Raw genomic sequence first — 22,452 nt, 5'->3', positions numbered from 1 at the left:
GGGTGCAGTGGCACCCGTCTCGATTTTCAGTGTCTGCTTTGCAGACACTGAAAATCTTAGTGGGGCCCTGTTAGGGGACCCCACGACACCCGTTACCGCCATCCTGTTCCTGGCGGTGAAAACCGCCGTGAACAGGATGGCGGTAAGGGGGTCGGAATCCCCATGGCGGCGATGGAGGATTCCCTGGGCCAGGGGTAAACCGGCGGGAAACCGCCGGTTGCCCTTTTCTGACCGCGGCTTTACCGCCGCGGTCAGAATGGCCAAGGAAGCACCGCCAGCCTGTTGGCGGTGCTTCCGTCATTTTAGCCCTGGCGGTCGCCGACCGCCAGGGTTAGAATGACCCCCAAAGTCTTTTTCAAGCACAAAGTACCTAGTTCACATGAAAAATCTCTGTAAAGAACCGCAGAGGAGGAGAAGCGTGGAAACAAAGGGGTGTGCGTCGATTTCTCGGGCCGCACACAGTGATGCGTCGTTTAGTTTTCACGCAGGGACGGCTGTGCACCAATTTCTGGCGCTCGGTCGTGGATCGTCTTCGGGTTGCGGGGTTTTCAGACGTCCCGGGGACGGTGCGTGGATTTCCTGCACTGGCAGGGCGAAGTCACAGGAGCTGCGTTGTGTCGAATTTTGGTGGCAGGGGGTGTCCCTGGGTGCAGGGAAGGGCACCTGTGGACTGCTTCGATGGTCACACCATGGAAATGAGCCCACAGGTCCCTTAACGCCTGCCCTGACCCAGGTGTTAAAAATCAGTGCAAATCTGGCTGGGCGCTCTGTTTGAAGGCCCACCTCCTCCTGTGCTTCATTTTGACACTGGAGGATAAATAAGGCGCACATACCTTAGAGTCATTTTTTGCACGGGAACGCCTACCTTGCATGTCATTAGTGTAAGGTAGGTTTTCATGTACAAAAAATGACTCAAACTCCATAACTTTGGCTCTGGACTGGTCTAGCGCCAAAGTATAAATATGGAGTTAGGTTTGCGCTGAATTTGCGCCAAAATAAATGGCGCAAATCCGGCGCAAACAGAGTATAAATATGGGCTGAAGTGTTTTTGGTCCTGAGACTTCAGGGAAAAGGAGGCAAGCTCTATCCAGGCCCTTGGAGAGCACTTCTTCACCTCAGCCAGAGAGCAGCAAGGCAGCAGGGCAACATCAAGGCAGCAGCCCTTCACAGAAAGCAGTCAGGTGAGTCCTTTGGGCAGCCAGGCAGTTCTTCTTGGCAGGATGCAGGTTCTGGTTACAAGTTTCTTCTCCAGAAAGTGTCTGTGAGGTAGAGTGTCCACCCCAAGAAGTGTCTGAGTTGATAGGGGCAGAGGCCCTGTTTATATACCCAAATGTGCCTTTGAAGTGGGGGAGACTTCAAAGAGTGGCTTAGAAGTGCACCAGGTCCCCTCTCAGTTCAATTCTGTCTGCCAGGGTCCCAGTAGGGGGTGTGGCAGTCCTTTGTGTGAGAGCAGGCCCTCCACCCTCCCAGCCCAGGAAGACTCATTCAAAATGCAGATGTATGCAAATGAGGCTGAGTATCCTGTGTTTGGGGTGTGTCTGAGTGAATGCACAAGGAGCTTTAACTAAACCCAGACAGACGTGGAATGTAAGGCACAGAAAGATTTAAGTGCAGAGAAATGCTCACTTTCTAAAAGTGACATTTCTAAAATAGTAATATTAAATCCAACTTTACCAGTCAGCATGATTTGATATCACCATTCTTGCCATACTAAATATGACCTTCCTATTCCTTTCAGATCAGCAGCTACCACTCAAACAATGTATGAGGGCAGCCCCAATGTTAGCCTATGAAGGGATCAGGTCTCACAGTAGTGTAAAACCAAATTTAGGCGTTCTACACTACCAGGACATGTAAACTACATAAGTACATGTCCTGCCTTTTGCCTACACAGCACCCTTCCCTATGGGCTGCCTAGGGCATACCTTAGGGGTGTCTTAAATGTAGAAAAAGGGGAGTTTTAGGCTTGGCAAGTACTTTTAAATGCCAAGTCGAATTGGGAGTGAAACTGCACACACAGGCCTTGCAATGGCAGCCCTGAGACAAGGTTAAAGGGCTACTTAAGTGGGTGGCACAACCAGTGCTGCAGGCCCACTAGTAGCATTTAATCTACAGGCCCTGGGCACATATAATGCACTCTACCAGGGAGTTATAAGTAAATTAAATAGTCCAATTGGGTATGATCCAATGTTACCATGTCTTAAGGAGAGAGCATATGCACTTTAGCACTGATTAGCAGTGGGAAGGTGCGCAGAGTCCTAAAGCCAGAAAAAAAGGGGTCAGAAAAAGAGAAGGAGGAAGGCAAAAAGGTCTGGGCATAACCCTGCAGAAAGGCCATTTCCAACAATATATATATATATATATATATATATATATATATATATATATATATATATATATATATATATATATATATATATATATGTATGCATTTTTTTAATTATATTTCCTAGATGTAGCGCATGGCAAATTCCAGCCTACTAAGAATAAGCTTCTTTATTAGGAAGAAGGGACATTAGGTAATGCAGTAGTGGGTCACATTATTTTGGAAGAAACCACATTGTAAATGTGCGAAGTCCTAAAATCTTGTTATTTATGTTTTAGAAGATGATAAGACAACCCAACGTTGTCAGGTGGACATCTGGTGTTGGACTTGGTCAAGCTTCTTCCCTTCATCCCAGTGGGTCAGGTATGACCATATCATTGTTCTGTTTTGGTATGCTGGGAAGTAGGGAATGACATTGTGTCCATTTCACTCCTGTGAAAAGGTAACAGGCTTGACACCTACTAGTAGCATTTAATTTGTAGGCCCTGCATACATGTAGTGCCACCTCACTAGGGTCTTACAAGTAAATTAAATATGCTAATTCAGTTTAAATTCTACAATTTTTAAAGGGAAGCACACAAGCACTTTAGCACTAGTTAGCAGTGGTAAAATGTGCACATCCTAAAGCCAGCAAAAATGAAGTCAGCAAAACAAAAGGGTTGAAGTCAAAAGGTTAGGGGGAAAGCCACAAAAATGATGCCTAGTCTAACATTCATCATATACAGTAGTGTTGTGCTGATTTTTTGCTTGCTTCTCCCCTGACACTTAAGTGTTTAATTAAAAATCTAAGTAGCTTAGAGTAGGATATTTCCAGCTTTCACACTATTTAGGAGCCTTGCTACCAAATGACTTTGATTGCTACTCTGGTCAGGCCTCATCCATTTCTTGTAGATTCATTCCACCTAGCCATCTCATTCCCAACTGCTGCTGTGTAGCTACATAGTGGAGTCGAAATTCAGGACCCCCAGGCTCCCCTCAATGACTGGCAAATTAAGTTTGCCTAATCTCAGCAAGTGTCTGACACTTCCTCATATCAGATCTTTTAAGAGGAGGTGCAGATCTCTGAAATAGCTCTAGGGAACCAGAACAGGAGGCTATTAAAAAATAGAGAAGCGCGAACAACATGATCATCTTAGTGAGGGTGATTCTGCCCATTACAGACAGAGCCAGGGTTTTTCAGAATCCAATGCAACCCTTGAGGGATCACCCTGCCATATCTAGATTCCCATCATTTAAGTCCTCCTCCATGTGATAAACCCTTAGTCCTAAATAACTGAATGTGCATTACTCCCATGTGATGTTGTGGCCAGCCAATTGTCAGGGCACAACCCAACTGGGTCTTAGTGTAAAGGTGCATGTTTTGGACTAGTCCACCTTCAGCCTAGATGTTCTTCCAAATTCCTTCTAGGTGTTGTACTATAGGTTTCAGCATCATCCTCCCATATCTCAGAAGTAGAAGCCTGTTGTTGGCATACAGGTAGCTTGTATGTTTTCAGTTCATCAAGGGAATACCCTCTCTCCTCAGGATTTCTGCAAAGAGTTCCATGGACAATGGAAAGAACATGGGGAGAGCATTAGGTATTATCATAACAATTCTTACTTGTGCTGTTCCTCTTTATATGACAGGAATTCACTTTGCCCAATCTGCACCCATTCTCATTCGCTCCGGCACCAATAATAGGTAGTTACAGTTTAGCATGTCAAATGCCTTTTCGGAGTCTATTGACAATACTTTGGCATTCTGCAAAATTTCCTGTGGGGTCTCATCCATTTTCCTAAACAGCCCTTGGTTATTCAGTGCAGTATTGCACGTGGATAAGATACCATGTTGATCTGCTTGCACCAGAGTTAATAAATTAGGGACAGCTACTTTGACAAACTCTTGCTAAGTATTTTAGAATCTCTGTTCAGCATAGACAGAGGCCTGAAGAAGGTCATATTTAGTGCCCCTCTGTGCAGTTTTGGCAATAAAACTATTAGGGCCTATCTACGTGGATGAGAGTCTTCCCTGTTCTTGTGCTTCGGCATACATTAGAGTAATTTATGGCCAAGAGGTTGGTGTATGTTCCCTGTTCTTGTGCTTCACCGTACATTCTAGTCATTTGGGGCCAGGACACTGGCGTATGTGTCGCAGGTCGAACAGTATAAAGACCACTGAAGCGTTGTTTAGTTAGGGGTAAGTGGTTTATTATTTTGTTTTAGGTAGGCGGAAGGTAGGATATATGCAACCCAACCACAAGTGTTATAGTCTTTCTTAGTCCCTTTGTTCTTCTTCCGTATCTTTTCCCAGGTTCGTGATTTATATGTTCTTGCTTCTTGTTTTACAGATGTCCAATCTGCCTCGCTCACTCGTCGGAGTCCGGGTGGATGCCGAAAATAGAAGGGAAAACGCTAAGGTAAGTATGGATTTTTACTTGGGACACTTCCTTTTTCTCTTAACTCTGGACTGGGAGGTGGTATACACGAAAGGAGGGGGTTGGTGCTGGTGAGGAGTGGTTTAGGGAAATAGTGTGACCACAACTATTCTTATAGTGTAGGAATAAGTGACACTGGTGAGCTATTTATAGTGCCCTTCCCTCTACCTCCCTCTCCAACCCTCCTCTATGACCCCTCCCCAGTCCCTTTCCCTCCAATTTCCCTTCTTTTAGTCCAAATGGACCGTACCTTGTTTAGCCACGACCCTCCAGGGTCGTGGCTGGATTGGTAGTGTTCCTCCTGCTGGTCTCCTGGTTCCAGGCTCTGGGGCTCTGTTTCTCTCCCTCTCTCCTCCAGCTCCTCATCAGTTTTTCTCCTGGTCTTTTGTTCCTCCTTGTTCCTCCCGTCTCTCGCTGTCTCCGTGTTCCTCTCCTCTCCTCCGTCCTCTCTGCTGCCCAGCGCGTCTCCCTTATTCGGCATTCCAGCCCGGGAAACTGACGTCGTTTCCCGGGCAACGCCGTCCCGCCAGCCGTTCTCCGACCGCGTCTCCCCGGCAACGGGAAGATGCGGAAATGACGTATCGGCCTCGGCCGATACGTCATTCGGCTCGCGTGTAGCCGGGATCGCCCGGCTACATACCTCTCCCCATGAAAGGTCCTGCTCGAGGACCGTAGCAGTGTCAGGATAGCGAGATAAATAGTCAGCTGGGGCCTGTTGGTGACCTGGGATGTGATGGACCTGAAAGGAAAATGGTTGCAGTTCAAGGAACCATCTTAAAATCCGGGAATTGGTATCCTTATGGGCAGATAACCACGTGAGGGGAGCATGATCGGTAAATAGTATAAAGGGACGTCCTAGAAGATAATATTGTAATGTATCCACGGCCCATTTGATGGCCAGACATTCTTTTTCAATAGTCGGATAGTGTTGTTCCCGGGGAAACAATTTCCTACTGACGTATACAACCGGATGATCCCTACCGTCCCCATCGGGTTGGGCCAATACTCCCCCTAAACCCACCTCTGAGGCATCAGTATAGAGATGGAAAGGTTTTGAAAAATCCGGGCATCGGAGAATCGGATCTTTGGTTAGGAAGGATTTTAGTTGTTCAAAACTGGAGTTCTGTTGATCCGAAAAGGGTGCTAGCCTATTAGGATGTGACTTAGACAGAAGGTCCGTGTGAGGGGCGGCTAGTGTAGAATACTCTGGTATGAATCTTCTATAGTAGCCTACTAACCCTAGAAAGGATCGTAACTCTTTCTTTGTTGTCGGTTTAGGTGCATTAAGTATGGCCTCTACTTTTTTTGTTTGAGGTTTTAGATGCCCTTGACTAATTTTGTAGCCCAAGTATGATATGTCGGGTGTTCCTATGATGCACTTTTTAGGATTGGCCGTTAATCCAGCGGTGATAAGTGTGTGGAAAATCTGGTATAAATGCTTTAGATGATCATTCCAGGTTTCACTAAAAATCACTACATCGTCTAGGTAGGCTGCTGCAAAAGACTGGAAGGGATTTAAAAGTGTATCCATTAACCTCTGGAATGTAGCTGGTGCTCCATGGAGACCAAAGGGAAGCACCGTGAACTGATAAAGACCAGACTGGGTGGCAAACGCTGTTTTCTCTTTATCTTCAGTGGCCAAGGGAATCTGCCAATACCCTTTTGTCAAATCTAAGGTAGTCATATATTTGGCTTTTCCTAATTTCTCTAAAACGTCATCAACTCTGGGTATAGGATATGTGTCAAACATGGAGTTTTCATTAAGCTTCCTGAAATCAATACAGAATCTAACAGTGCCATCGGGTTTTGGTACCAAAACAACCGGGGAGCACCAGGGACTAGTGGACGGTTCAATCACCCCTTGTTCTAACATTTTCTGTATTTCAGCCTCCATAATCTGCTTTCTTGCCTCAGGTATACGATACGGCCGTAACCGCACAATTTTCCCTGGTATGGTTCTTATTTTATGGGTTATCAAGGTGGTTTTGCCTGGCAATGTTGAAAAAAAATCTCGGAAGTGGTCTAGTAAGCTGTATACCTGTTCTTTTTCGGCTTTTGCTAAGGTTTCATTTATCGTGGGTAGATCTTCCCCGTTACTGTGTTCGGTGGGACAGAACTCAATACTTGACTTATTATTGGGACAGAGGAATCCTGCCAATACGCTGGCAGTGTTTGAAGGGTCTGGTTCATCCCATTTTTTTAGGAGATTTATGTGATAAATCTGTGATTTTGGGGGAGTGTGCGATAGTTCAACCAGGTAGGTAACCGGAGATACCGCTCTTATTATCTTATAGGGGCCCTGCCATTTGGCGATTAGTTTTTGCTCTGAGGTTGGACGCATTATCAAAACCTGAACTCCTGGTTGTAAGACCCGTAATTTGCTCCCTCGGTCATAATATTGTTTTTGATCGTTTTGAGCTTGTTCCATATTTACTTTGACTGAGTCCCAAAGACCTTGTAACTGTGATCTTAAATTGTGAGCATATTCTAGAAGGGGCCTCCCCCCTTCTTCTGCCTCTTCCTCCCAAGTTTCGATGGCCATGTCAAGAAGAGATCTCGGCTGTCTGCCGAACACCAGCTCAAATGGGCTATGGCCTGTAGAGGACTGTTCATGTGTTCGGATGGCGTATAATACTAAGGGTAATTTTTGATCCCAGTCTCTCCCTGACTCTTCCATCAATTTTTTCAGTAAGGTTTTTATTGTTCGGTTATATCGTTCCACTAGTCCATCCGTCTGTGGATGATATACCGAGGTACGGATTTGAGAAATACCCAAGGTCTTACATATTTGCTTCAAAGAGTGGACATAAAAGGAGTCCCCTGGTCGGTAAGTATTTCATGCGGGAACCCAACTCGGGAAAAAAGATTTATCATTGCCTGGGCCACTGTCTTAGTTGTCATACTTTTTAACGGAACGGCCTCGGGGTATCGAGTGGCATAGTCAACCATGACTAGGATATATGTGTGTCCCTTTGTGGATGGTACTACAGGTCCAATCAGGTCCATTCCTATCCTACTGAAGGGGACGTCTATTATGGGTAGGGGCATCAACGGTGCTTTCTTAGGTCTGCCGGGTTCAGTCAGTTGGCATCTGGGACACTGGGAACAATATTTACGTATGTGAGCAAACACTCCCGGCCAATAGAACCGTCTCAGAAGATATTCTTCTGTTTTTTCTCTCCCATAATGACCTCCCCCAGGTTGACAATGGGCCAACGTGAGGACCTGATTCCTATAATGATCGGGTACCACTAATTGTTGTTTATGTTCTCCGGTACCAGTAGTGGTTATCCGATATAAGAGGTTTTTCTTAATGAGGAAATAGGGACCCACCTCTTCGGTTTCTTCTTCTTTGGCCGACTTCCAGGCATGGGCGAGAGAAGGATCTATTCTTTGTTGTTGGGGAAAACTAACAGGGACTTCATGGGTTTCTGCAATAATGCTGGTGTTCGATCCTGAACTTTCTTTTCCCAAGTAATTCGATTTCTCTATTTGTTTCTCTCTACGGGATAACTTTCTCCTGATTGTGGGGCTTTCTATACTGCTATCAGAAAAAGGAGCGTCTCTCCACCAATCCTGGGTCAGTTTAGGTTGTCGGACATAATCTAGTATTTCTTGGAAATGTTCATAATCAGTTCCAATGATACACTCTTCAATCAGATTGGACATTAGACCCATCGGTAAGACATCCCGGTGGTTTCCCCATTCCACTGTGACGTTACATAAAGGGTATTGTTCCTTATCTCCGTGTATGCAACATATATTCACCCATTGTTCGGTTCCTTTATCAACGATGGGAATTGTGGCCCTCATTCTGACCTTGGCGGGCGGCGGAGGCCGCCCGCCAAAGTCCCGCCGTCAGGTTACCGTTCCGCGGTCGAAAGACCGCGGCGGTAATTCTGACTTTCCCGCTGGGCTGGCGGGCGGTCGCCTTCAGACCGCCAGCCAGCCCAGCGGGAAAGAGGCTTCCACGATGAAGCCGGCTCGGAATCGAGCCGGCGGAGTGGAAGCTGTGCGACGGGTGCAGTTGCACCCGTCGCGTATTTCACTGTCTGCCCAGCAGACAGTGAAATACATGTAGGGGCCCTCTTACGGGGGCCCCTGCAATGCCCATGCCAGTGGCATGGGCACTGCAGGGGCCCCCAGGGGCCCCGCGACCCCCCCTACCGCCATCCGGATCTCGGCGGTCCGACCGCCGGGATCTGGATGGCGGTAGGGGGGGTCGGAATCCCCGCGGCGGTGCAGCAAGCTGCGCCGCCGCGGAGGATTCAATGGGGCCGCGGTACACTGGCGGGACCCCGCCAGTGGTGCCGGTCCGACCGCGGCTTTACCGCCGCGGTCGGAATCCCCATTGGAGCACCGCCGGCCTGTCGGCGGTGCTCCCGCGGTCCTCCGCCCTGGCGGTCAAAGACCGCCAGGGTCAGAATGACCACCTATGTCTTTTCTCACCACTGACTGGCTACACCCTGAGTCAATAAGGGCCCATATTGTTTTTCCATTGACTCTCAGAGGCTGTTTAAACTTCTGGTTACCTTTTCCGGTACATAGTACCCGTCGCCTAGTAACTCCGATTTCCATGGGCTCACTACTATCCTGTTTTCTGGGGCACATTCGGGCAATGTGGCCCCATTCCCCACAGTTGTAACATTGGGGTCCTGCTACCGGTAGGGGAGGGTTAGGAAATCTGTGAGGTACTGGTTCCTCTGCAAGGGTCCGTGGCGTAATTTTAGGAGTGGAAGTTCCTGGTTTTAGGCTGGGTCAGGGGGACGTATTTCTCATATCAGTGGAGCGATGATAAGCACATGCTAAATCAATTGCCATCTCAGTAGTCACTTTTGGATGCTGACGGATCCAGTGCTTAGTGGTGGTAGGAAAGGACTCTAGATATTGTTCAAGGACAATGGTTTGGATCACTTCCTCCCTACTATTTCCGGAAGAACCCAGCCATTTTAAGGCCAAATCCTTTACCCGATAATAAAAGGTTCGGGGGTCTTCATTCGGTCCCCATTTGATTTTTCTAAATTTTACCCTGTAGTATTCCGTGTCATGTCCTACGCGTTCTAAGATACTAGTCTTTATCTCTTGATATGGTGTGGTTCCCCCCGGGTTTGCTGCTTGATATGCTGCTTGTAATAGCCCTGTAAGTAAGGGGGCGACTTACTGACCCCATCTATCCTCAGGCCATTGAGCGGATGATGCCACTCTCTCAAAATTAGTAAAAAAGGCTTTGGGGTCTTCTCCGTCTTGATATTTCTGTAACACGGAACTTGGAACATTGGGGTGTACTTTACTACTAGCAATAGTCTCAGTCAATTTTTTCATAGCCGTCTCATGGACCAGTTGATTATTCGCAAGGATGGTCGCCTGACTTTTCAAAGCGGACTGCAACGCTTCCCTGTCTTCTTTGGCTTCTCGCTGGTGAGCCTCCCACACCAGCTGGAGATGGCGTTGGCCCTCGGCCAATTGCTTTATCATATCCTCCAACGAGGGTTGGTCACTCATTGTTATACTGTTCGAGTGCTGCGGGGAGGCCACACAGGTCTAGATCCCACTTCTGACACCACTGTCGCAGGTCGAACAGTATAAAGACCACTGAAGCGTTGTTTAGTTAGGGGTAAGTGGTTTATTATTTTGTTTTAGGTAGGCGGAAGGTAGGATATATGCAACCCAACCACAAGTGTTATAGTCTTTCTTAGTCCCTTTGTTCTTCTTCCGTATCTTTTCCCAGGTTCGTGATTTATATGTTCTTGCTTCTTGTTTTACAGATGTCCAATCTGCCTCGCTCACTCGTCGGAGTCCGGGTGGATGCCGAAAATAGAAGGGAAAACGCTAAGGTAAGTATGGATTTTTACTTGGGACACTTCCTTTTTCTCTTAACTCTGGACTGGGAGGTGGTACACACGAAAGGAGGGGGTTGGTGCTGGTGAGGAGTGGTTTAGGGAAATAGTGTGACCACAACTATTCTTATAGTGTAGGAATAAGTGACACTGGTGAGCTATTTATAGTGCCCTTCCCTCTACCTCCCTCTCCAACCCTCCTCTATGACCCCTCCCCAGTCCCTTTCCCTCCAATTTCCCTTCTTTTAGTCCAAATAGACCGTACCTTGTTTAGCCACGACCCTCCAGGGTCGTGGCTGGATTGGTAGTGTTCCTCCTGCTGGTCTCCTGGTTCCAGGCTCTGGGGCTCTGTTTCTCTCCCTCTCTCCTCCAGCTCCTCATCAGTTTTTCTCCTGGTCTTTTGTTCCTCCTTGTTCCTCCCGTCTCTCGCTGTCTCTGTGTTCCTCTCCTCTCCTCCGTCCTCTCTGCTGCCCAGCGCGTCTCCCTTATTCGGCATTCCAGCCCGGGAAACTGACGTCGTTTCCCGGGCAACGCCGTCACGCCAGCCGTTCTCCGACCGCGTCTCCCCGGCAACGGGAAGACGCGGAAATGACGTATCGGCCTCGGCCGATACGTCATTCGACTCGCGTGTAGCCGGGATCGCCCGGCTACAGTATGTTTGGTAAAACTCTGTTATTAGGCTGCTTATGCCGGTGGTCTTCCCTTTGGGCATATCCTTCAAAGCTTCTCTAATCCCTCCCTCACTCAGCAGGGCAGATGGTACTTTCAGAGCTTCATCAAGGTCTTTCCTAGGTGGTGCCATGTTTCCAATACCTCTTTTGGGAAGGAGAAAACCCCTGTAAGGTCCTCTAGCAAAGATTTGATGACCACCGTTCACTCCTCTTCTGACACAGACAGTTGTACTTCTTCTGCAGGCCCTGGCTCCTCATGAGTTACTGAACACACAGAGGTAAATGTACTGGGAGACACAACAGTAAGCTTTGCCTTCACTGCCTGCTGAAAAGTAGTGGTGATGAAAGAAATGAAAAGTGTAAATGTCCACTACTTCATGTATACTGAAATACTTTTCTCTCATCAGAACAGTAAATGCGACAAACAGTGACATTTTCAAGTACGCCACATAAGGATTTTATTTCCACATGCCACCTTTAACAGTGGTTTTCTATAGTTGACAAATATGCAGCTGAAGCATATGCTACTGCACCCTTAAACATTTTCCTTTGCCAGTAATCTATCTGGTAAAAAATCAACGCAGCAGATTAAGTTTTTTTTAAATAAGAAAGACAACAACTAGACCGCTCACCTTCATTATTGAATGGGTCGATTTAACCTGGTTCTCACGTTGGAAACTTATTAGGAAGCTGCATCGTAGCATTCTTCACATTATTTGATGTTAAATACTATTAAAAAAAATAGATAAGGATTAAAAGTAAAAATACCTAGAATTTAAAGAAAATATATATAATTCAATAAACAGTATTCTTAATTAAAGGACTAACACATACTATGGAATCTAATACGTTGACTTTACCACCACCACAACCATTTTTACCAGGCACTGGTGATTCATTGATGAAATGGCAGGAGTGGTGAGAATATTTTCTAAATTATATTTCTGCCTGTAATGAAGACAATGATTTCGCGGCGGAGAAAAATAAGAAGATTTTGTTACATTGCCTGGGACCTCATGGCCTCAAAACGTACATTCGCATTGAGAAAAAACAAAGGGGACATGGTAACGTCTTTATACATGCTTTAGAGCAGAGGTCTTCAAACTGGGGGGCGGGCCCCCCTAGGGGGGCCTGAAGTGATCCCAGGGGTGGCCCCAGACTCTGGCCAAAATAAATATTATACAGCTAACAGGCCTTTGTTTTAAGCAGAAGCATGTTATTGCAGTTTTAAAAAGGTAACAGTACTTAACTGCAATGTTTAAATAGGTTTAGACATATTTAAACAATGCCATGTTTATAAAAATAATTGTGAAAAATTCTGAGGGGGGCCCAATGATTTTTCTTTTTCAACTGGGGGGGGCGCGGCATTAAAAAGTTTGGAGACCTCTGCTTTAGAGGATTTGGAAAGATACCAAATTATAGGCACCCACAGTTGGTATCGATCGTTACAAATGTTTTCACAGGAAGCAGGATAAAGATGAGCAAATCAAGGTTTACATTTCTGCTTTAAAGAATTTGGCACTGACATGTAGATTTGGTACTTTACATGATGAGCTTATAGGAGATCAAATAGTTATGCATGCTGCAAACCAAAATATACAGGATTACTTGTGGACCAAGGGGGAAGCACCTTTACAAGAGGTAATAGAAGTAGTCAAAAAAGCGGAATTGACTGGAAGATGTGCAAAAGCAGTGTTGATGGGAAATAAAAAGGAGGGTGAATCTAGTTTGGCGTCTAATACTTTAGTTAACAAAATAATGGATGGAAGAAAAAGTTTGAGTTTGACTGACAATAAATCCAGTAAACTTAACTCCTATAAACTAAGTTAAAAAAAGGAGAGGATTATAAGACAAAGGTTATGTGTTTTAGGTGTGCGCAAATGATAGGAAGTGTCTGGCTCAGAATCAGAAATGTTCAGGTTGTGGGATTATGGGTCATTTCCTTAAAGTATGCAGGAAAAAAATGAGTCTGCAAGTAAACTATTGCCACTGATTCTGGGTCGACGTCGGATAGTGACAACAACAATATTTGGGTCCTTAATATAAAAACATAGAGTGTTCAGCATCTGGAAATCAGCAGAAGAAACCGAAATGCGAAATATCTATTGGAGGAGTTACCATTACTATTACCACAGACTCTGGGTCACCTTACACAATTGTAAATGAAACGGTCTGTTTAAAAGGTTTAAGCATGTTGTAGGTGGGGATCTAGATACACCTGATATTTCCCCGAAAAGTTTTACTGGCAAACAAATTCATTTAATAGGTTACAGGAAGCTTTTGTTTGTATTTAAGGACCAGGAAGCAGAATATAAAATGTATGTTTCTAAATCTGGTCCTTCTGTTTTAGGTTGGTGGGATCAAGGTGCACTGGGAATGATCCTTCATCCAAATAGCATGGAACCTGTTTCCGTAATTTAGGATGAAGGTATGAAGGTATCAATGAGGAGTCAATAAAAAATGTTTTCCCACAGGTGTTTTTGGGTACTATTGGTAATTTGAAAAACATCCAACACAGAATTTTGTCAGAGGATAAGGCTGTACCCAGTGTCCATAGAGCAAGAAACATACCTTTAATTATTAAAAGTGAGGTTTCTAGTGAATTGGATAAATGACTACAGGCTGGCATTATTGAACAAATTGAAGCGTCAGGCTGGCTTACCCCATTAGTGGTGGCTAGAGGTTCTAATGGTAAATTGAGGTTATGTGTGGATTTGAGAGACTTTAATAAGAATATAATGGTAGACCAGTTTCCTTTACCCAAAATCAATGAAAATGTGGCTTTGACTAAAGGCATGGAATGGTTTACCACAATTGACCGAACCGCAGCTTACCATTAGGTGTGGTTACATCCGGGTAACCGTACATTGACTGCCTTTGTCACCCCATTTGGTTGTTATCAATTTGTTAGGGTCCCTTTTGGCCTAGCATCTGCGGCTGCTATGTTCCAAAGATTAATGTTTAAACTGTTTAACAGGTTGCATGATGTAGTTTTTTTTCAAGATGACATCCTTATAATGGGTGAATCGAAAAAAGACCATGATGCTAAATTAAAGAGAGTACTACAAGTGTTAAGTGAAAATGGACTCACAGCTGAATAGAGGAAGTGTAAAACTGCTAAACGGAACGTCACATATCTAGGCCACGAGATTAGTGGTAAGGGTGTGGAACCTAAGGCTAGTTTGGTGATCGCAATAAAGGATGCGCCTGCACCCACAAATAAAGATGAGGTCAGAGCATTTTTAGGATTGGCAGAGATCTATGCCAAATATGTGCATAACATATCATGCGACGCCGGTAACAGACTATTCAGCATCCCGGTTGCGGGTCGGAGGCTTATCATGGTCTTCAGATACTCCTTCCATCCCTCTGCATATTATCCTTCAATAGACTAGCGGTTATTGGAATTCTGGAACACCACTGGATACTTCCATGCTTTGGAGCCTTGAAAAAGTCAACTCTGACGAAACACGTGTCGGCTGTTGTTTTTCCGAACATGAGAATTTTATTTGCCTTCTGATACTGTGCCCAAGATGTTCCTATTGGGCCAGATGTCATTTTCATCCAGAGACATTATAGAAGAATAAAGTGAAACTTTCACACATCTGCGATGTGCCGTGGTTTTCTCTCTTGCATGTGCATAACATTTCCTGTAAAACGTACCCTTTTATACAGTTGTTGAAAACAAAATGCATATTTGAGTGGTATAAGGAGTGCGAAGCAGTTCCTATCTACCTTTAAAGGTCGTGAAAGTGCTATGTAATGTAGTGTGCTTTAGGATGGAAAGTATGGCATTTGAGCCGTGTCTCGCCATACAAAGGGAGGAAAAATATGAATGTGGATAAGGCTAGTTGGTTTATGGATGAGGCAACTGGAAAAGATAAGCATATGCAGGGTGAGAATAACGTCCCATGTCAAGATGTTGAGGTTACACAAACACGTAGCCACAACAAAGTATTTGTGCAAGACGGTGGTACAACTGATAAAGGGGGTACATTTAGTAGGTGTGGAAGGAGAATCACTAGACCTGGACAGTTGGGGGATTATGTGTGTAACTGTGGTAAATATGTTTAGGTCAAAATGTTGTATAGAGAAAATTTAACTTATAAGGGTTGTGTTCGAGTACTAAAACTGTAATCAAGTTCTTTTAGATTAGTCTTGATGCATAACATGTTGTTTTTATATTAAAATGCATAACTTGTTATTTTTATGTTTAAAAAAAAGTGTGATAATGTATAAATATAAGGTGGGAGATGTGTTGTAATGGTAGAATGTATTTGGACTGTGTAATGGGCTACGTAATGAATTAGAATGTGGGGTTACGGAATGTAGGACGGTAGAATGTGGGGAGAGAGCATTCTTGGGAGGCGGTTAGCATGGACAGGAGCAGCGCATGTTGTGCGTTTTGTGCTGGGGCTGTACTACGGAGAATAAACTTGTGAAAATACTTCTGAATTGTGAGTTTCTTCACAACACCTGGCTTACAGGTGTGACCGCGCAATGCACTGTAGCATGTGATGATGTCACATTTGTATTTACGCTACATTACTCAGCTGGGTGTTTGGCACTCGTACAGCTGAGGATAATTTTGAAGGACGTCCTTCCCAATGATCTCCAATTCTTCTTGGGAAAAATTGCAGGCCCTCACTTCCCAATCGACAGCCATTTGGAGGAATATATGATGAAAGGAACATCAGGATGGAGCAGGATTGTTTTATGTTGACTGGGTGGCTAGGGAATGGCTACTTCATGTTCCTATATGCTATTTCCTGTTTGTTGCAATTGAAGGAAAACTCTGCCTGAGTGCGTCATACTTAGCCTCTGCTACAGACTTCTCTGCCCACATAGCAGAGGCAGAGAAATCTATCACATGGTTGTAACAGTGGAAAACACTTAACAAATTAAGGATGACTACAAGTATGAGGTTTTGAGTATATCCTCAATAGTGTCATACTGCAACTATAATATCAATACTGATTAATGTGAGGAGAATATGAATATTAATGTGTGTAATGTACTCCCACATGTGTCATTACACATCAATTGCATGTGGTGTGCACTGATGCACCAGTAACTTCCAGATGTGGGTGAATTATATATGCTGTGGCAGGGTGGAGTATGTGGAAAAAAAGTGAGCAATGTGTATGAGGATGCATTATACACTATTATGAGAGCCAATTTGGTTGTGACATATTCTTGCAGCAATGGTGTCTCAGGTTGGTATATGTGGATGGTTCCATACGCTACCAATCATCATCGACTCACCACTGTCCTACTACTCTGATGCAGCAAGTAAAGAAGCAGCTTAGGTGAATAATGAGGCCACTGGTTGATCACGTACTTGCACACCCTGACCTCTGATCAGTGTCCTTCCTTGGAAACCTGGATAGGCCAAAGGTCAGGGGTTAGGGCTACATGTAAGCCCTATCACACAATGATGCAGTGCAACACCCAGTAGGCTACTCTAACCTTACACATTAATGTGCTTCACTGGGACACCAACCCGCCCTGTATGGTCAAGACATCTTAAGCATGACTTGAGAATAACAAAACTGCGTTCAGTGATGGTGTGCATACATATGTGTGCTCTATTATACCTCTGTGGCCATATGGATGGATGTTGGAAGGAGGTTAGAAGACGGGATGAGAGGAGATACCCAGCACCACCTGTAATATAGACATGATCTTGTTTAACGTAATTTCATTGAAATGCAGGCATTTATAATTAATCTCAGGGGTGTGTATTGTGGTGGGGTAAAGGGATATGTGACTATATTTGTGATGACAATCCATTGGTATACATGCAGTCCCAGTGTGAGTTAGTAAAACCTACCTGGTAGCCATATGTCACTGAAATCCCTTGCTACCAGCTGATGTGCAATAGGCGACTGTCAGAAGATGTAACTCTTACGTCTACATTCATGAAAGACAGCATACACATAAGTGATGCAGCCCCTGCATCGCAAACAACTTACACATTGATGGAGTGCCAGCAGTGTGTGTTTCACAAATGGTGTTCCTAGCAGCAGGTTGGCTGAAGTGCCACATATGTGCAATCAATAGCACCTATTGCCTGAGGGAAGTGGGCACTGACATAACATTACCTTGCCACCAGTTGCCTTTCCACTAGTCGCTGTGGCATGGTGATGTTCTCATGCACTTAGCTTGTGATGTAGCTCAGTATCTGTTGCAGGCAGTGCAATTGGGTTACCTGTGAGCCACTCATGGTGTCCCCACTGACCCTCTGGAAATATCCAGTAGCCAAGAAATGGACTGTAGACATATGCAGGGTGTAGTAAAGTACCCTCTTTTTGGCATGTTATCCTCAATTTCTGCCTGATGTCAGTGACTTTGCCTCTGTTCACTGGGATCCTGCTAATCAGGACCCCAGTAATTATGCTCTCTCTCCTCTAAATGTTGTCACTGCATACTGGCAACCCAGTATTCATTCAAAATTGGCATACTGGTCCCCCCTTATAAGTCCCTAGTATATGGTACCTAGGTACCCAGGGCTTTGGGAACCAGGGGATCCCTTTGGGCTGCAGCATTTCTTTTGCCACCCATAGGGAGCCCATGCAAAGGCTTCTAAAGGACTGCCATTGCTGCCTGTGTGAAATGGTGCATGCACCCTTTCACCTCCACTTACACTGCACCAGGTCACTTATACGTCACCCATATGGCAGGCTTTCCAACCCTGAAGGCTGGGTGCAGAGCACCTGTGTGTGAGGGCCCCCTGCACTAGCAGAGGTGTCCTTATGTCATCCAGGAGCATTTGCCCAGATTTTGTGAGTGCGGGACGCCATTTTATGCGTTCACTGTACATAGGTCACTGCCTATGTACAGCTTCACAATGGTAACTCCGAATATGGCCATGTTTGGTATTAAACATGTTGGAATCATACACCAAGGCTTTTGCAAGCATTGATTGTATGATTCCATGCATTCTGGGGGCTTGTTAGAGGACCTCCAGTACTGCCATTACAGCCTTCTGAGGTTTTCCAGGCAGCCCCAGCTGCAGCCACCTCACAGACAGGTTTCTGCCCTCCTGTTGCTTGAGCAGCTCAAGCCCAGGAAGGCAGAGCAAAGGATTTCCTTTGGGAGAGGGATGTTACACCCTCTCCCTTGGAAATAGGTATTACAAGCAAAGGAGGGATAGCCTCCCAGAGCCTCCCAGAGCCTCTGGAAATGCTTTGAAGGGCACAGATGGTGCCCTCATTGCATAATCCAGTCTACACTGGTTCAGGGACCCCCAGTCCCTGCTCTGACGTGAAAGTAGACATAGTAAAGGGGAGTGACCACTCCCCCGTCCATCACCACCCTAGGGGTGGTACTCAGAGCTCCTCCAGAGGGTCCCTGGGTTTTGCCATCTTAGATTCCAAGGTGGCAGGGAACTCTGGGAGAATCTGAATGGCCAGTGCCAGCAGGTGACATCAGAGCCCTCCCCTGATAGGTGCTTACCTATGTAGCTGACCAATCCCCCTTTCAGGGCTATTTAGGGTCTCTCTCTTGGGTGGTTCTTCAGATTCGGATTACAAAACTCCTGCAGGAATCCTCTGCATCCTTTACTTCATCTTCTTCCTGAATAAACTGCATCTGGACCCTCAAGGAACTCTTTAACTGCAACAAAGAAGCAAAGACGACTTCTGCAACATTGTATCTTCAGGTCCCGGCAGCAACTGAAACTGATTCCTGGTCGTGCATCCTCAGAAGACAGCCAGTCTTCAGCCTGCACCAGAAGAACGAAGGATTCTCCCTTGAAGTGAAGGAGTCTCTTCCATGCTTCAGCAGGCACTCCTCTGCAGCAATGACTGGTGGCTTGGGTCCCCTCTCATGACAAATTGCGTAGATCCAGCATCACAGGTGGTGGACTGAAGTGGTCCCGATGGTCCAGATGTCCAACTGTCCAACTTTGGTGGAGGTAAGAGCTTGCCTGCCTCGCAAGACAGTACCCCCGTGCACCGTGTGTTTTTCAGTTGCCAAGACTTGTTGGCATCCTTCCATAAACATCTTCATGCACGGGCAGCTCCGGCCCCCTGCATTCCTTCCTGCGACGTACAGCTTCCTGCGTGGTTCTTCAGTGGAGTGGGATCCCTTTGTGTAGTGCTGCGTGGGACTCCTTTTGCACCTTCTTTGTCCCCATGCTGTGGGACTCCTGTGCATGCTGACTTGTCTTCTGAGAGCTCTTTGAGTTGCTGAGAGCCCCCTTTGCCTCCCCCTCCTGGGTAGAGTCCACCAGGTCCCTCCCGGGCAACGCCATTTTCCGCTAACCACAAGCTTTTTGTGTGCCGAGGCTTGTTGGTGGAATCCAGACACGCAAAGCAGACTGCAATCATCCACCCAGTGTGGGGCATCATCTGCACCAACCACAAACCTGCATCCGTCTTCTTGGGTGCAGTACTGACTGTTGTTCTTTACCGGTGGTTCTTCTTTTGCACCTTCATCCGGGTTAGCAGGGGCTCCTGTTCTCCGTGGACTCTTCAGTGCTTCTTAGACTTGGTCCCCTTCTTTCATAGGTCTTCAGGTCCAGGGAATCCATTGCTGGTGTTTTGCAGTCTGTAGGAAGTTGGCTCTCTATATACTATCTCAAAGTGAGAGATAGTGTGCACAGAGTCCAAGGGTTCCCTTTAGAGGTTGATAGTGGCAAAAGTAGATAATACTAATGCTCTATTTTGTGATAGTGTGGTCTGCTTTGAATAATCTGGAGCTTTCAAAACTGGTGCTGAGCACATAGCTTCTTTCAGGGTGTCAAATGCCTTTTGACAGTCCAAGGTCCAGTTAACTTTTCTGGGCATTTTCATGGAGGTAAGTTCTGTGAGGGGTGTCACTATGGATAAACTATCCCTTCACAAACCTCCTGTAGTAGCCAGTATAGCCAAGGAATGCCCTGACTTGAGTCTGGGTTTTTGGAGCTTCCCAGTCCAGAATAGTCTGGATCTTGGGTTGGAGTGGCTGAACTTAGCCTCCACCTACAAGGTGTCCAAGGAAACTGCTGTACCTTGCTCTATCTGACATTTAGATGCCGTGATAGAGAGGCCTGCTGCTTGCAGGGCTTGCAAAACCTTCTTCAGTTGGACCAGGTGATTCTGCCAGTTGGAGCTAAAAACAGCAATATCATCTAGATATGCTGCACTAAAGGACTCCAAGCCAGCAAGGACTTGATTCACCAACCTTTGGAAGGTGGCGGTGGCAATCTTTAAGCCAAAGGGCATAACAGTAAACTGATTTGGCTTAGACACTGCAGTGGCATAGTGCTCATGCTACTGTGCCCTCACCTGTGGTATAGTGCACCCTGCCTTAGGGCTGTAAGGCCTTCTAGAGGGGTGACTTACCTATGCCACAGGAAGTGGGTTGTGGGCATGGCACTCTGAGGGTAGTGCCATGTCGACTCAGTCATTTTCTCCCCACCAGCACACACAAGCTGTGAGGCAGTGTGGATGTGCTGAGTGAGGGGTCCCCAGGGTGGCATAATACATGCTGTAGCCCTTAGAGACATTCCCTGGCCACAGGGCCCTTGGTACCAGGGGTACCAGTTTCAAGGGACTAATCTGTGTGCCAGGGCTGTGACAATTGTGGAGACAAAGGTACAGTTTAGGTAAAGAACATTGGTGCTGGGGCCTGGTTAGCAGGATCCCAGCACACTTTCAATCATAACTAGCATCAACAAAAGGCAAGAAGCTAGGGGGTAACCATGCCATGAGAGGCATTTTCCTACACAGTCTCTTCTGGTTCTTGCATAATCTTATTTTTTGTGTTCTTGTGTGTTCTAGGAAAGTTAATATGATTTACTCCTGCTTTCCTGGGCTCTAGGGTGGGTTCTATTACTTACGTTTGGTGTTTTCTAATACTGCCAGTGCCCCTCTTCACGATACACTTGCCTAGGTGGGAAACCGACTTTCGCATTCCACTTTCTCAGTAGATGGTTTGTGTTCTTCCAGGCCCATTTCTAACTATTGTGATTTTCACTATTTGCACAGCTTTCTAACTGCTTTTACAACTATTTCTGCCTACTAATGTATATCATTTGTGTATTACTTACCTCCTAAGGGAGTATAGTTTCTATGGTATTTTTGGCATTGGTGTCACCAAAATAAAGTACCTTTATTTTTGTAACACTGAGGGGGTCATTCTGACCTCGGCGGTAAAAGGCGCTTACCGCCGGTCAGAAGACCGCCATAACACTGCCGCGGTAAACCGCCACGGTCATTCTGACCCGCAACTGGCAAACCGCCAAAAACCCGACATCCACAAAAGTCCGCCCCACCAAAGGTCAGCGCAAAAATTGCGATGACCAAACCTCCACCGTCACGCCAACAGAAATACGCCCATACCATTCCGACCCACAAATCCACGCGGCGGTCTTTCAAACGCGGTATTCCATTGGCGGTACACACCGCCGCGGTCATAATACACACACACACAGAAAACTCAGCCACATTGGTCAGTTTGAATTACACACACCTGATACACATACTAACACCACTCCCACACACCCAACACAATATAAAACACACACCCACATCACCCACAAGCCCCTACGACCCGAAATTATTGACGAAGGCTAGAGAGAGAGCACAGAATAGACAATCCCACAACACAGAGGCACACAACACCATCACCCACACAGAATCCACGCACCAAACACCACACACCACCACACGCACCACACTCATCACCACAAACGCCACCCCACACCTCAACCACACCACCCCATGGCACCCCAAAGACACCCCAGGTTCAGTGACGCCGAACTCAGGGTCATGGTGGAGGAAATAGTCCGTGTAGAGCCCCAGCTCTTCGGGGCACAGGTGCAGCACACCACAATTGCCAGGAAGATGGAGCTATGGCAAAGGATAGTGGACAGGGTTAACGCGGTGGGACAGCATCCACGCAATCGGGAGGACATCAGGAAGAGATGGAACGACCTACGGGGGAAGGTGCGTTCCATGGTATCAAGGCACAACATTGCGGTGCAGAAGACTGGCGGCGGACCCCCACCTACTCCCCCCGAATTTACCGCATGGGAGGAGGAAGTCTTGCACATCCTGCATCCTGAGGGCCTCGCAGGTGTAGGCGGAGGAATGGACTCTGGTAAGGCAAATCTTCACTACTGCTTCCCACCCCCACCCCACCTGCATGCTAAATCATACCCCCACCCTCACCCCCTCCCCCATCACACCAACACCTAGCAAAAGGCTCACCATCAC

This window comes from Pleurodeles waltl, chromosome 1_2, assembly GCF_031143425.1.
Source record: "Pleurodeles waltl isolate 20211129_DDA chromosome 1_2, aPleWal1.hap1.20221129, whole genome shotgun sequence".
NCBI classification, from domain to species: Eukaryota; Metazoa; Chordata; class Amphibia; order Caudata; family Salamandridae; genus Pleurodeles; species Pleurodeles waltl.
This window is presented reverse-complemented; position numbering follows the sequence as displayed.